This window comes from Pagrus pagrus, assembly GCF_965226575.1.
Source record: "Pagrus pagrus genome assembly, chromosome: 7".
Lineage (NCBI taxonomy): Eukaryota > Metazoa > Chordata > Actinopteri > Spariformes > Sparidae > Pagrus > Pagrus pagrus.
Genome location: NC_140191.1, coordinates 23,027,178 through 23,044,497, shown reverse-complemented (window position 1 = coordinate 23,044,497; position 17,320 = coordinate 23,027,178).

Genomic DNA, 17,320 nt, shown 5'->3' with positions numbered 1-17,320 from the left:
CTGAAAGGTTTGTTTGATTTGTTGATATACAGCACTGTGTGGCAGATGTTTCTCAGTTGATGGGTCTGTCAGCGGTTTGACCAATAAACAGGAGTTGACCACATTCGTGTTTGATACAGATGATGTCCATCAGCAGGTGGGGACACAGTAGTACAACATCTCAATTGGCTTTGAAGTCTGACAGAGGGACAAAAATCTTGTTTTGGTATTTACAACATTACTGCTTGAATCTGGAGGGTTCTTACCAGTGCTCCGCACTGCCTCCATTGTTGCCCACCTTGCAGCACATTCTTTCATCTTTACCAGCAGTCCCACCACACCCATTCCCGCCAATCCCCCACCTCTGTCATTGACCTCCAGTCTCCATGGTGGATGCACAGCTAAAGAGGCCGGGAGGCCAGGGTCACTGGTCCTGACAGGCAGCCTTCACTGATCTGTCTGTTGGCTAGACACATCGAATGGGATTTGGTTACTGTCAGCAGGGTACTTCAGAGGACTACCCGACACACACACACACACATGAATGGGTGTGCTCTGTCCTTCTTCCTCTCTCTGGCTCACAGGCTCACAAACACAGATTTAGGTCTCCTCCCGTTTTGACACACAAACACTCACATTCACAATCCTCCCAGTCCAAATTGCGACACAATCACACTCACACACACACACGCACACAAACCGGTGCGAAGGTGCTCGGAGGACATGAGTAAGCAGGCCTCGGGTTTGATCCCAATTTCCCCGTGAACAGATGTTACCTGTTACCAATTAACAGTTCTTGACACTGCCGGTGAAATGGATGCACCGGCCATGCTCCAACACTGTTTCCATCCTGACCTTTTCCCAGTAGCTGTTTTTTCAAGTTGTTTTGTTGCTGTGAGCTCCTCTGAGCAGGGGCTGGGTGAGTTGTTCCTGTTACATCAAGAGTGTTGACAGTCTAACTCTCCAACATGCTTAAAGGCACGACTCTATATAAATTGGAAATTTAGACAAGGGGAAGTTAGTGGAAATACCTAGTTGTGAACATGAGGTTTTTAAGTGTTCCAGCCTGTAGAACTGCGGATTCTGACATTTATTCCAAATTACTGATTTTATCGAAATTATGACAACATCAGGCTTTGTAAAATGTGTACTCACACTGTTATTTCAGGTAGTGTTGTGGTCTACAGTAGCCTCATTGCCTGTTTGAAAAGGCCCTTAAATTAAAAAACATACTGTATTTATGACTGGAATTATGTCCAAGAAACTCTTATCTGTCACCTGCATCAGTTTGGTCCGAGTGCACCTGTGCGAGGTGCGCTAACTCAACTGGAATGTTTCAGAGATTTAATCAGAAATACAGTACTTCATTTGTTCATATTGCATGTTTGCCATATGGACATTTAATAAACAGAAATGCTTAGTTATGCAGGGTTATTAACACTTCTTCCTACTCTCTCCCTCCGTCCCTTTGAGCTTTCCTCCCTTTGCTCTGGTAACCGTATCCCTGTGAATCACCAGGTGATAAATGATCATTTCTTTCCAGCAGAGTATGGGTGGCTTCGTCTGACCCTGCAGCTCGACCTCGCTCACACAGACAGACAGACAGACAGACTACAGAACAATAAACTGCCATTGTTGTGAACAGGCACTGTGAGCTCCTCTAAAACTAGGAATATCTGTCACACAAGAGTACGGTAAGAGAGATTTTGTTCTACGTTCAACAGAAGTGAAAACTTCCAGACTTACTGTTTACACTGGTAAACAGGAATAAAGATACACAGAAATGTTTTTCTTTATTTAAATGACACCCCAAGCAAAAAGAAATTGTGATAACCTGAAATTAAAAAAAAATAGTGAAATAGTTCTTGAAATGATTCTGTAGATACAAATGTATACATCCTTATGGCTTTAAGAGTAGTACAGTACAGTCGGTTGCATAGATCTTGCTCCAGGCGATGGAAATCATTTTCTTTTTCTTTCTCCCGTATGTTGCTGATTTCCAGTATCTTCCATTTGGTTCCAGAGGAGCGTGTTACTTCCTTGGTGCACGCTCCTCTGGTATATGTATGTGCCCTATCAATATAATTAGATTCAACTGAGGCATGCATTCCCTGGGAAAGACTTTCCTGCAACTACATGTGCACACAATGAAATCGGGCCTTTCCATCTGCGATTTCAACACAGCACAGGTTTTCGAGACAAAAACAAGCAAAGGAGGCTCGAAAACTTTGAAACAATGCCGATATACTGTAAATACCCTTCAGTTTCCATCACGATAAACTGGACATGCCCTATTGAGTGTAACACCCCTTGATCCGGTTTGAAAGGTTTTTAATCAAGATTGACGAATGGATGTGTTGGTGGTGGAACGTTTGCAATTGCCTTCATCTCGGTCAAACATCAAAGTGAGTTAACAACCTGAACAGGATGCTTAATTATGAGCAATGTTCCACGATACAAAAAAGAAAAAATAGCAAGATAAAATTGATATCAGCACAGCAGCTATGATGAAGAATTGCCAGAGGAAACCTGCACACACTTGAACAATGGTATTAAGTTTCCTGTGCACCTGTAAGATTCCTCAACATGACGTCTGCCCTTCAGTATGCCTGCCATGCAACGCTCACGGGTGGCACAGCCGTGGGAAGCAGTGGTTCCTGGTCCGACACGCATTCCTGTCCCCGAGTGCACACATGAACACACACCTAGACAAAAAACACACAGACACACACAGACACACTCCCCCAGCCCGCCCACCTGGGCTGGATGACCCCCTAAACAGCTCCAATTACCAGGCACTGACAGACAGACAGATTAGGTCTGAACAAGGGTGCTGAGGCCTGGACGGACAGACAGACAGACAGAAAAGGCAGGCGGACAGAGACAAAGAGACGGAATGAAAGAAAACAGGTAAAAACAGCCGCAGACAGCCACGGAGAAAGAACGAGGGATGGAAGAGATGGAGAACTCACAAGGGAATTCTGTCATTAATTACAGAGAGTATGTTTACATGAAGTCTTCATCAGACCAAACCAAGGTGGAGATTAGTTTGCTCTTTCACCATGACTGAGGTTCCCATGTGCCTCCCTCTACCTCCCCTTTGTGCACACACACACGCACACACACACACAAAGCAATTTTCTTCCTTGAGGCAGCCACCTTCACCCAGCAGCCACCTTCACTCACGACCTAAAGCAGACTATAACAAAACTGTTACTGTGAGTCTCACACACACACACACACACACACACACACAGACATGCATGGACACCCTCTCTCTCTCTCTCTCTCTCTCTCTCTCTCTCTCTCTCTGTCACACACTTTCCGACCAACAGCCAAATCAATCACTTTTCCTCATGAAAGTTTCACTACTGACACAGAGGGAAGGAAAAGGGAGAGAAGGGAAAACAAATTGACAGGGTTGAATGCCAGGCCTCAGGAACAAACAGGGCATTTTTAGGGCTTAAGTGAAGACCGACCAATAAATTGACTCTGGACCACGCTGACAGAAGGCACTGAGGCATTTGAGATGATTTATTATAAGAGAATTTGGACATTTTTCTCTGTTTTAGCTTCTTTGGTCAGCAAAATATTTCCCTTTTTTCCAAGACTTTGGAACAAATTGCTGCTCGTGGTGGAATTTTTTCCAATTAAGCCAGCGTTTACGCAGTAGTGGATGAGGTGATGACAGAGCACGCTATGTGTTTAGACATGGGGGTGGGAGAATGACTGCCCTTCTCATAAGGATTTTGGGGAGCAAGATTAAAACAGTGAGTTTATTGTTTGGAGAGCCTTACATGATACAGCTGATCCCCCTTGTCCCAGCCCGACCACTAACCCACACTGGTGTAGAAACGCACACACATACACAAACACACTGATTCCTCACAGAGCTCAAACGGATCTCTGCCTCTAATCATGAGGGCAACTCCGTGACAATCATCTGACAGCCGGCAAAAAACATTAAATCACGTTGACCTCAGCAACGGGTTGTGCTCACAACAGCAGCAGCGGAAATGTCAAGTGTAAAGCTTTTTTTTCTCTAATAGATCTCATGTGTGGCTTTGGTTTCTCTCTCACTCTGCCTTTTTGTCATTTTTTATGACTGTGATATTGAATGTTTTGCATTTGGTGATTTAGTTTTTTCCCTTTTGTGTAATTTACACCAGGGAATGAAACTGAGGTCTTCATGGGGTTCAACATTTCAAGGGAAAGTTTTTGATATAACTTGCTGGAACAGTGGTTCCCAGTGTTTTTTCTCTCAACGCCCCTTTTAGAGGCCAAAGAATAATTTTTAAAAAATGTTGATATGCTTGAGAGCACATCTTGCTCTTGACCCTTAATTCATTTGTTTTTGCTCAATCACAGTCACCTGTTTTATTTCTGCAGAGGTCTAATCAAGTTGTACTTAACCTTTGGTTTCAGTGCCTGAATAATGAATAAATAATAGTGAATTTTGACAATTAGCATTAGCTCTAGTATGGTTATTCATGTTAGTAACTAGGCCGGAAAATGTCCCATAGTCTCGTTAAAAATATCATTTCATGCTTTCAAATCTTTTGTGAGAGTGCCTTAGAGGTCTCTCAAAATGTGCAGAGGTTCCTCCAGATGTTGAAAGGTTTCCCAAACAATGGTCTCTTGCTTAGCAGTTATCTCATGAAACCACTGTTCGAGATGGCGTTTCAACATGTGTAAGCACAAATCAACCGCCACAAACATGGCTGTAAAATATCCAGACCTCTCATGGAAAATGTCCAGTGGTTTCAAGCTTAAAAGTGTAGAGAAGCCATCTGAAACAGTGGTCTCTTGCTTGGTAATCATTTTGCAGAAACGCTGAAGATTTTTAATGGGAGGCCACGATTCAAAACACTTCTAAGCATTTATCGACCACCACAAATACAAAAAAATGTCCTGACATCTCTCAGAAATATCCAGTATTAACGGCATCTCGAAGAGTGGTCTCTGGCTTGGCAGTCATCTTGTGCATATTTTCAATAAGAGACCACTGTTCAAGACGATGTTTTAACATTTGTAAGCATGAATCCATTGTCACTGACACAACTCGACATTGTCCTGTTGTTTCCTTAAAAATACCCAGTGTTTTCCCACTCACAAATGTTGAACAGTGGTCTCTTGCTTGGAAGCTGACTTTGGAAACCACTTGATGTTTTTAATGAGAGACCACTGTTCATGATGGTGTTTCAACATTCATAACCACCAACCAATGGACACCTACACAGCTGGAAAATGTCCCAACATCCTTAAACATATTCAGTGGTTGGAGGCTTACATGCCGTCTCAAACAGTGGTCTCTCATTAAAAACATCAAGTGGTTTCAAATGTCAACTGCCAAGCAAAAGACCGCTGTCACACCTCCAGCGTCCCCTCCTCCTCCTGACATGAAAGTCAACTCATATACATCTGAAGGTGATATGAATGTTGATAAAAGATATTAAAATGAGCAGAACTGCAGGTTGCAGTGTCAACTGGCCGCAATTGGAAATACAAACATTTCCAACAATTTGGGGTAATAGAAAAAGCAAATGCCTTCTTTCAGGGAATGAAAGCACCTTCAGTGGGAGATACTATGTACTAACTTCAATTAAAGCACCCCTGATGTTTAATCAAAGGTTTGACAAGCAGTTCAGGGTGAATTGGAGGTGTTTTCAAGAGCGTCTGGCCAACAGACTGGCTCAGCAGAGTGTCTGATTAGAACCACATTTTTGCTGCTAAGTGGGAGATTGATTGAAACAGAAAACGGAGAAAAGGGAGGGAGCAGGACCACGAGGACAGGAGAACTGAAAGAACCTGAGAGCAGAAGGCACAAGGAGGTAAATGAAGAGGGAGAGAGACCCAGAACAAAGACAGGAGAAAGAGAGAATTGAGTTTGTGTAACTCTGTCAGGGAGCCCCTTCAACAAGTTCAACAAGCTTGACTTTTTTTAAGCAGCTCATTGGATCCAGATGACAACTTCCTCACACTGTCCGGCTCAGTGTATTGATCAGCAGGGAGACCCACACTTGGCAGATAAAAGAGGCCCGTCTGAAAACCCAAATCAGTCATTGTTTTTTTGTATATGTATATGTTTTATGATATGATGTATTGACAAATTGTTTTACTTTGCACTAAGTTTAGCAGATCTCAGAGGCTCTGTGGTTAGCCGGCTGTGGAAACAGCTGTAGAAATGGGAAAGATTACAAAACATTTGTTGTGCGCACGTGCCTCTTGCTTGATTTCTGTCTTTCTTGCTTTGGGCAGTGATAGAAAAGGGTTTACAAGACAAATCATGCTGACTGAATGTGGGTTTTTGAAGTTTATTGAGCATTCAATCACTCTGCAAGACAAGATATCAGTGGAAGCGCTTGCAAAGGCACAAATACATCACAGAGATGGAGCCTGAAGTCTTGATGAGAAAAGGATAACCCAGTTTAATGGGATTAAATATAGGATTTATGACATGAAACACATTGCTAATATTAGCTACAGTTATGAATTGGTGACCGACTGATTTATATCACTTAGTAGTCTTTGATCTAGTTGCTAAAACTCATCATTTGAATGTTCTTGGAAAGTTTGGTCTTCTGTCTCTCATCACTCTCAACGGAGCACAAACATAATTTGGGGGTATTTTTTGTTTGCTGTCCTAAGTCCAGTAGAGTTTCCATCTGATTTAGTGTGTAATGAAGCAAATTGCTCTCTGACCAACATTCTTGTTAGTGGCCTAAACTATTTATGTCTTTAACTTAGAGCTACCTAAATTACATCGAGTCATAATTCTTTGTAATTGGTTGGCATGGCTGTCGCTTGGCAGAGCAATATCCACTTTGTGCTTTTTTCAATTTGTTCAGCATGTTTTAGCATTCAGCATGTTATGTCATGTAGTGCAAAGCAGATCTACAGTATTACGGTCACTATGCCATTACACTGTCCACTCTTAATCAACACTGCAGTGCATCAATTTAAGGGGGAGGTTACGTAAAAAGTACGTACATGTAAATATTACTACAACTAATTGTAGCAGTGCAGCCCCAAACAATGGTTTTCAATGGAAATGCTGGAAGAAAAGAGTGGCAGAAGGAGACACAGCACCAAAATGATGTGCATATGTGCACAACCTGTCACTGGGTTAAGTGACAGCTGTGCCTCTTCTGTTTGATAAACAATCGCTCGTGCTGCCCTCGTGTTGGCTCAGGTCAGAGTTTTGGTGCATGTACATCAGCCTGATGACAGTTTCACAATTGTTGCCTTTTCATTTATTTCTAACTCTTTAAAAGGATTAACATTTGTTTGCATTGGCTGATTATTCACACACAAGTTGGAAGGGTCTCAATGTGTGTATCATATAGAAGAGTAACTCTTCCAACATTAACCCCGTTGGTGGAAAATGTTTGGCAGCAATATATGATAGGTCTGCTGTAATGTAAATGACATATGACACATTAAAAAGCTAATAGAACCATTTAATTTATAAAAGCTGTCAGTGGCAAAATCAGTAAAACTTCATAACTCCATTATCGTTTCAAAAATGTTGCTGTAATTTTAGTTTAGCCTCGAATACAGGTTTTCCCCTTAGTGGCTTTTCAAGTGCTTAGTAAGTAAAAGTAGAGCTGCAGCGGTTCAGACTTATCTAAATAATTATTTTTTTTCGGTTGATGACTCAGACATCTCTGTCAGTGTGTGACAACAACACCAAACATGACTGTCATCACCACCAGAGTCCTGTCCGGTCTATGATGTGTTACTATAACAGTTTGCTGATGGGTGCTATTTTTATTTCACAACATGGTCAAAAAGACGACCAGATTTCATTCACCACGGAAAATGTTGTTTATTTTCTTAAAGCGCTCCAATACTAGAATTTAAAATAACATTAAAGCTGCAATATGTGAGAATTCTCCGACTGTCGAAATCATACAAACAAATAAAAGGCAGCATATCGCTAGATAACCACAAACTGCTGCTAACTGTAGCTACCATTAGCTAGTTAGCTCAGTTAGCTGTGCAGCTAGCAGTCTGGACTGAGACCATGGAGCACCGAGGAAGTGTCGGTGTTCAAAGCGCTTGCACAGGAGCTTTGGACTTCGATGGGCTGGGGCTATCTGGTTAGCATGCAAGTACATTCCTCTAGAACACAATACACGTCGTAACGTCAAAACTGTTGTTTCTTCACATTATGTTGATAATTTGAGTTATTTTTTGATTATTTTCAACTAAATTCTTGCATATTGCACCTTTAACTTTAAAAGGCTTTCCAATCCTTACTTTTATTTAAGCATTTATTTATTTTATTGCAGGTCATCATAAACAAAAAATGAAGCTAACATAAAACTAAAAGAATTAATCAAGCATGAAAGGTGTCTGCACAAATGGTAAACCATTATATTATTTCATTAAAAAAGAATATATATATATAGTAAGACAGAAAAATGGATAATATTGGTTTGCAGTGGGCTCAAATACCTTTAAAGGTGACATTATTCATACACCTTTTTCTTACGCCATCAGTTTGTTGTATGGTAAGCAATTAGTGCCACAAAAGTAAACATTTAAATGACTAATGTTTGATTTTGCCAATTAATATAGTGGTGTAAAAATAAAACATAATTTAAATAAATCAATCAATAATTGAATAAAATAAATACTCTCAATTAATGAATGAAATGCTTTGACTGACTTTAACTGAAGAGAATGGCTGGAAATTAAAAATATAAAAGTTTGATTCCTACTGAAATTCACGATCTAAATGTTTACCATGATTTGAATTTGCATTTCCCAGATTAGGGTTTCTTAATTTGGATTCAGTTTTGTGAGACACATTCAGGACAAGCAACAATGGCCATGCCAGAAAGACCAAGGTGAAAAAATACTGTGGTCATGGATGCCATGTGTTTTGGGGAAAGCTGTGGTTTAGCGGACAGGGTACTAACTGAGGCTGGCTGCATACACACTGAAGGCTCTGACAGCTCCTGCTGATTGCTTTGACATGGCGTAAATACTCTTTATTTTGGTGTACACACATCTTTCCTTCTTCTTGCTTTGTCTCTTCTATTACATTTCATATTCTTTCAATCTCCTCTTGATTCTGTAAACTAAATGGACATTGATCCTCAGTGGCATGGTGGAGCACATAACAGCCCACCTCATGTTTGTCTTATCTGGGGAAAAGAGAAACAGTGTGTTTACAGAAGGGCTGCACTTAGTCAGAGAGCTTAATTGAAGGTGAGTGTTGGTATCTGGGCTTGGCCAAAAGAATGTGCATGGCCCCGAAAACTCATGGGATGTCACACCCACTCTTGGGGTTGGTTTCAGCTGCTTTGCATGTTTAAAACAAACCACTACATCTGTTTTTACTCTTGTTTTGTTTGCATATTGAAAAGAGAGAAAAATAGTGGCTACAGTAAAAAATAATGACTTTGGTTTTGTTCTCCTGGATCTCCTGGACTGACACGGGAGGCTGATTCGTTGAAAGAGACAAAGGAGGTGAGAAGAAGAGGAACAAATGGGATGAACACAGATTTGTAGAGAGGGGGTCGTGAAGGGAGGAAAAAAATGATCAGTGTGTACGGCCGAGCACGTGTGCACACAAACACACACACACAGACGGATAGAATTTCCCTGAGAGTGGAAACATCAAGACGTCTCTGTCTTGTTCAGCTGGAACACATTGAGGTTTACACATCAGATCCGGACACTGAAGACATTTAACGGAAAAACTATTTCCCCCTTTCTCCACACTGTGTCATACACCAGGCTGCTGATACCTACACAGGATGATATGAGAGTCCTAGATACTTCCAAGATGGCTGCCTTTCGAGCTGACAATGCATGAACAATCAGTGAAATCACCTCTGGTCTCGTCTTTTATCAGCTCATGCTTTAAATTTAAATCACATCATTAGCCTTCTATCCAGTTTTTTGTGACCTCGGGCTGTAAAATACGGCAGAACACATCTCCAAAACTTAATACAAACCTCTGGAATACAATGGAGATCTGTCATCAAGGTTTTTATGTGGCCCCGCCAAACCATCTGTCACCGTAATATCGACACACCAATAACAACAAGCCATTAAATGTTATATGCAGGACTGACAGGTGCTTAAAAAGATAAAAATCTGTTTTCCCATTTAATTTATCGGCGTGCTCTGTAGCAGTGCAACACCACAGCCAAAGATTTATAGTTCACTCCCACAATTCCGCTCAAACACGTACAAACAATTGTTTGGCTGCTCTTCATCTGGCGCCTTGCACAGCCTATCTGCCTATCAGTCAGTACTTAATAATATTTTGGATTTCATATGGCAGTACAGCTCATACATAGACAGGCTCCTCAGTGACTCTATGATGACCACATGTTATATCAAAGGAACGGCTGGCCAAATATCTGACACTTGTTTTAAAAACTTACCGATATTTCACTTATATTTACAGTCACTTGCCAAGTCAAAGCCACACTACAAATAACTAAATATTCCACTGAAAGACACTGAATGAATACTTGAGCAGTTTCTGAAAGTATGTCCATTTTTGATTAAATGTAAAACTGTTTTGCAGACTGAAAAAAAACTGTCCTTGAGGGGATTCAGGGGGACAATTCTGTTGATAGGTTTCACACTCTTCACTGTTAATCTGCCAATCTACAGTACGGAGTAACTAAATCTCATCAGACGAGCATCCCTGAGAATGCATCTTATCAAATACAGACCCGCGGCCTGATGTGCATCAATTTGGGGTTCCTTGACACATAAAAAGTTTTGCAGTGACGAGGTAAGAGACTGCATTTCAACTAATAAGTGTGAAACCACTGGGTATTTTTATCTTGGGACAGTTTCCAGCTGTTTGTGGCACCAAAATTGGATACTTTTTTCACGAGAAGTCACAACATCACCAACTGTGTTTGTGGCAACCAAAACAGGTATTTTAAGTCAAAACATGGTTCCTAACCCTAACCAAGTGTTTTGTTTACCTAAACCTAACCAGATTAGAAGCACAGTGTTGTCACTGATTGAAATTTGAACCTAAACAAAGATAAGGTTGTAACAGAAAGCTCCTAAAGTTAGCACATATTTGTGTTTGAAGAAACGTACATTGCCAACATTATTCTGGCGACTGGATTGATCATTCAGTGATTGGTTCATATGTTAGATCTGAGGTACATCTTAGTATTTGAGCTATCTGAACTCTGGGAAAAGAAACACAACTATCTGAATTGGCTGAAACTTTTGTGTCTATGATCCACAAAAATATGCAATATTAATAGTCAAGGGGTCCTCTCCTCTTTAACTGACTGTCAGCTGGTTTGTTGATCCATCAGTGAACTTTCATCTAGGAGGGAGTAAGGGTGGAGCAGGTGGAGCATGTGGCTCTCAGACCCAGCTGCTGCTGTTTGCATTGAGTGGACAGTAATTGCGCACACACACACACACACACACACACACGCACGCGCACACGCACACGCACACACACACACACACACACACACACACACACACACACAAATATTGCTGTTGGCATTCAAATGGATGACTAAAGATAGAAACCCTGACAGGAGATGTGATTATGATGAGTACATGTTGAAAGTGAAGTCTGACATGCAGTATACATTTATATATATATATATATATATATATATATATACACACACATATATATATATATATATATATGTATATATAGTCTACCCTGAGTAGTTTTCAGATTATATGATGGGGCATCCACAAAAATACACACACACACACACACACACACACTTACTCACATTCACAGTCTAAAGCCGCAGGTGTGGAGAGAGTTGTGTTTGTTTGGAATGAATGAACTCCCTCCTACTTCACCTCTCACATTTCTCCACCTCCTCCTCCCTTTTCCTCTTTCATCTCTTCTCTGCTTTCTTCACACCCTCTCAACCTCCCGTTCTCTCACCTCCTCGGAGCAGCGTCTCTGGTCCTCTCCCATTCTGCAAGTTTATCTCCTTTCATTCTTCTCTCCTCTGACAACTGCTCTTTCTCACCGCTTTTGCTTGTTTTTATCCTCTCCCCTGTCCTGACAAAATTTCACACACGGATTCAGAGGAATGTCAGGAATGTGCTCGTTCCTGCAGCATCATGTTGTTGTTACACATATGACTGCAACCCCAGAACTTGAGGAGTGTGAGTGTTTTTCCCAGAGCCCATGGATGGATGGGTGGATGGATGGATGGATGGACGGATGGATGGAGGCAAAGAATGATTGATGAAGACGTGGGACAGTGTTGACCCAGCCCTTACAGGCTCGATGCTTAATCCAAAAGTAAACAACAAGGTGTCACCCAGGCAAAAAAAAAAGTCCAGCTTTGTGGAGCGCTCACAGCAACATGCAGATATTTCCTGTGAAAAGAGGGAAGTAATGGCACATTTACACGCCCACACCGACCCGCAAACATGTCTGATAATGTAAATTGATAGACTCACAGGTAATCATTGCCCTATCTCATTATATACTGGGGGTTTCCTTAATTTAAAAAAAACCAAATGACATTCTTTATCTCTTTGTATCAAGGATTATGTGTTCCAATACCAAACTTATACCAAGTGAAATATTTGATATGCTGCACATAAATTCACATGAATTGTCTAAATGTTTTGCATCCAAACGTTTTGTAATAATAAGTTGCAATATTGACAGAGCTTTGGTCAAGAAATACACACAACTCCTTATCAGTTTAGATTCAATTAGCATAGTCCAAACCCCAGACATGCCTCAGAACTCCTCCAGCGTGGGATGCAGAGCAGATTTATCTGGCTCCATGGATGGCTAACCTGATAGAAATGGAGATAACCTGCCTGCTCATCCCTGCTTGGCTGGGGAAGCTAAACTTCTGTCTTCACTGCTCAGCAGCTGGTGTAAACAAATATCTGTCAGTAAATGTGCATTTAAGTTGGCAAGCAACACACGACCTGTTTACATTTGCTTTGTTGCAATGATTAACTGCTGGATATGTAAGGGATGTAAAATATTTAACATAAAAATAAAACAGGCAACAGGAAAATGTTCCTTCTAGATAAACACCAGAAGGCTCAAATGTCCGGTTCAAATGTTAAAAAGGCCAAAGGTTATAGTTTCATTTATTTGTCATTTTATAGCACAAGGGTTGTAAAATGAAACCGAGATTAAGTCCTTTTATGCTACATAAGAAAACACACAAAAAACAAAACAAACAATTTTATAGAGTGGAGTGCAGAGGATGAGTGGAGGAGTTTCAAAGCTTGAGGAAAGAAGCTGCTCTGTAGTCTGGTGGTACGGCAGTGGATACTTCTGTATCTTTTGCCAGATGGCAGCAGGGTGAACAGACTGTGACTGGGGTGGATGTTGACTTTTAGTATCCTCTCTTGTCCGAGTTCCTCCATTTAGAGTTTAGTTTCTTGAGTTAAGTCCAACTATTTTTATTTTGTAAATTTAGATAAGTGAAGCTAACTTTTCCCATAAAACAGCACTAAGCAGAGCGATTTACAAAAAACACTGAATCCAATAATCAGATACATACACATTATACATTATATGCATGAATTATGTATAGTTTACTTTTACTTGTACATTTGAGAAATAGTAAATTTAATATATTTTTACTTAAATACTAATCGTATGGGTGACTTAAGTATGACTTTTGGGTCATTTTTTCTTATAACATTACTTCATCTTGTCTTCATTAAATGAAAATATGTCCTGGAAATGTCAACATTAACATCTTGTGTTTGGTTTGTTCCATGTTTTCTCATAATGTAAATGACAAACAAACTTAATGGTGTTAGCTTGGTGCTAGCTTCAACTATAAAGCTTCAGTAGTAGTAACTTTATTTGATGCAATATTTATCTCACCATTTGTACTTTTTACATCCTGTGAGAAAAATGATGACACATGAAGTCTGAATAAAGTTGCAACACACGCTGCGTGCCTCCTTATCAAATCCCCATCCTAACTTGTCTGGTTCGTTTCGGAGGGGCTGTTGATAGTGAGCACCCCACCTCCCGTATTTCTTATCAGTCAGCTAAGCTAGCAGAGAGACGGAGGCGTCCATCTAACTGGATTTAAGCTTGTCTCCTTGTTTATCCCTCTGATTGATTATGTTCATCCGATGAACTCTGCTCTGCATTCTCTCCACTGGTGTTTTACAAGATCTGTGACATCAGTCAGGAAGGTACAGCTTGTATCAACATTAAAATATATTGCTGTTAAATATGTATTCCAAATCCCAAATAAATTTGTGATGCAAAGCTGGAAAAATTTTATTTTAGATCCATTATTGTTTTATCCAGATCGAAGTTGGGATTTATTCTTAGCTACAAAATATCTTGGCACTCTGGGGACTCCAAAGCACTCCCACGACTGCTGAATTGTATAAAATCTGTCTATGTAGTGGTTTGTACAGAGGTCTCCTCCCACACAGACCAGCTGACAGTGAGGCTTCCATCGTAGAAGAATCCTAATCAGGAACAACAACATATTACACAACAAAATGTCTTTACTCAACGTCAAAGAGCAGTGACTTCTAGCTTCATCCCGAAGGCTGTGTTCAACAACACTGCGCGGGTAACTCAGTTTAGCTGCTTGTATCTGAGATCTTAGCATAAAGCATCCTCCCAAAAGCTTGTCAGCTGATGGCAATTGATTAATCATTAGCTTTGCCATCTGGCTCTGCTCCATTTTTACCACACAAATCTTGTAAAAGGCCTGCAGATCCTCTTGTTTCAACAGATCCCTTTTAGATTCTCGTGCATAAGGCCCTGGGGGTGCTATCACTTGCACTGTGCAGTAGTTCAGACACAGTGAGTGCCAGAGGTCAAGAGTAGGGCCTGCGTCAACTCCACAACACACATTAGAACTGGATGGGTAAAAACTCCATTCACAGCAACCAATATGAATGCAAGGTAAAAGCCCTGTTTCCCCCTTTAGAGTATAGAGTAAAATATGAGTAATAATTCTCATAATTTGCTCTGGCACTAATGACTGCCCTCCGCTTTAATCTCCAAGTTAATATTTTTAAAGGAAATAACATTTGACTCGTTTGCCGTTTGCGGCTGTTTGCACAGCCGCGCTGTCTGGTGGAAGAAATAACAGCAACACCTCGGCCTGGCATCACCAACCTATACTCAACAGCTCATCCAGGGTCACCGAAAGGAAGATTGGGGACACAAGGTTACGAAAACCTCTTGCTTCCCTTCCTGTCCAAACACTTTGTTTGTGGGCAGCAAACAGAGTTGGACCCTGACCTGAAAGTTATGAAAACATCTGCAGGTTTGGATCAGATGTTGAGCTGACGTGCAGTTGAAACATTTAAGAATTACTCAGTTTGGATATGTTGTGATCGTGCAGCAGTGGAGGAATGAATGTATTATGTATGAATGTATCTGTACTGTAACCCTGAAAGACCAAAATATACTGTAAATATATGGAAACATTCAAAAATCAGACAAATTACAGGCACTGAGAGCTGTATCTGTAAACCAAACGATTTCAAACCATTCAAGGTTATTCTGCATCAAAATAAGGGACATTTTCATTACCTAAAGATGAATGATGTCCATTGTGCTGATTGCAGCTGATTTGTTGAGTTAAACACGACACACAGATTGAGATCTTTACTGAATCTGACTATTGTTTCAATTTTGATGCCACATACGGTTTCTATCGCAGTTGCATGCACATACAGAGAGAAGAAGACACCACATGTACAGCCATGGCATGCATCACTAAATATTAATTCAAAACGAAGTGTCTCATGTGGTATGAAATCAGACAGACTGGCTCTGGAATGTGTTTAGCTGGTAAGCTCTGTTTTGTCTGAGGTCTAAATGATCTTGATTGGAATGCAAGTGTTCATAATTTATTAAGCAAACTCAAAAAGAAGTCACTGGCAACACACAATAATAGTGAAGGACTCAACCAGAGCGAAAAACGCTAAGCCAAGATTTTTTTTTTTTTTTTTGAGGGTTTTGGCCGACCTTCCAGACCAAAGAGCTGTTTATCTTAAATGTTAGGAAACGAAACCATTTGTGTTTGCTTGAATTATCCCTGATTGGAGCCAGATATACCAAATTAGATGCTAGAAAAATGTTTTCCATTCAAGGTGGAATAATATATTAGATAAAGTTCCATTGTTGTTTCCATCTATCTCTGTTTATTGATACCAGTCTTTTAGACTTATTCAGTATAGCTGTCAAAGCAAATAGAGAACAAAACACATTAACATCAATCACAATCACTCTTATTATCTTGACGTTTTCTTGTAGGGGCTCAAGCTGACAGAGAAAAATATGTATTCTTTGTTTTAAACGCAGATCTCCAAAGACATCAGAAACCAAAGTGTATTGTTCAGTACTGCTGGTTTGACATGATGAGGAAAGTAGAAGAGATGACATATATAGATAATGTCTATCAGTGATCTCTTCACGTAGAATTGAAATATGTGAGAGAAGCAAAGAAAAGATCCTTTTAGGGACTGAAATGGAAACACACAGGATCAAATAACACGTCAACATTTAGCAGGTCAATTTATTGTGTACATAAAGAAAATTCAGTAACAAGACGGATGAGAGGGGGAAAATGTTTTGGGAGAAATTACACCGATCCAAAAATCAGTCAGCTTTGCCTGAGTTATGAATAGCAGGGAAAGCCCCCAGATATGTTCCCCCCACAAAGTTAAACAAAGAAGAGGACGTACAGTTTGAGAGTCTGGCATATTATCTATTACTTATTTTGAACAGTTTCTCATTTAGCATCAATTAGCTGTTCTCCCATTCCTGTTTTCTCATTCCAGAGCTTAATGAGTCTCAGATACACTGTAAAATGATGTGTCTGCTATATGTAATCGTTCATGCCACACCGAGAGAATGATGTCTGTCTAAACATTTGGCTAATGATCCACATCACACTTTCACTTGATGGCAGCACTAATGATAATACCCTCCGCAGTTTTCTTTGATTGATTGATTCAGTTTGACATGATGCATTTACTGTGTAGAATAATTCAAAGCATTTGACCGTCATTATGAAAACCGCAATTTCAAAATATATGATTGTTTAAGGCTGCTTCGGCTGAGTGTCTACTTTTCAGTTTATTTAGCTGGGAGGAATTTCTTAGTGATCAAAAAGCGTTCCTGCTCTCAGCAAAACTGCCCTGGTTTAAAATCTGTACATTTATTTTAAAGGTCCAATATACAACATTCAACCTCAGCTGATTTCCTCAGGAAGCAGCTATTTGCTCTGTAAAGATACAGAGGAGTAAAGACGTCCTGAGCAGAGAGTGACGTCACACTCTCTCTCTCTGTGTTCTTATCGAGCTTCTCTGTTTTAGTCTGGCCGGGTGTGTG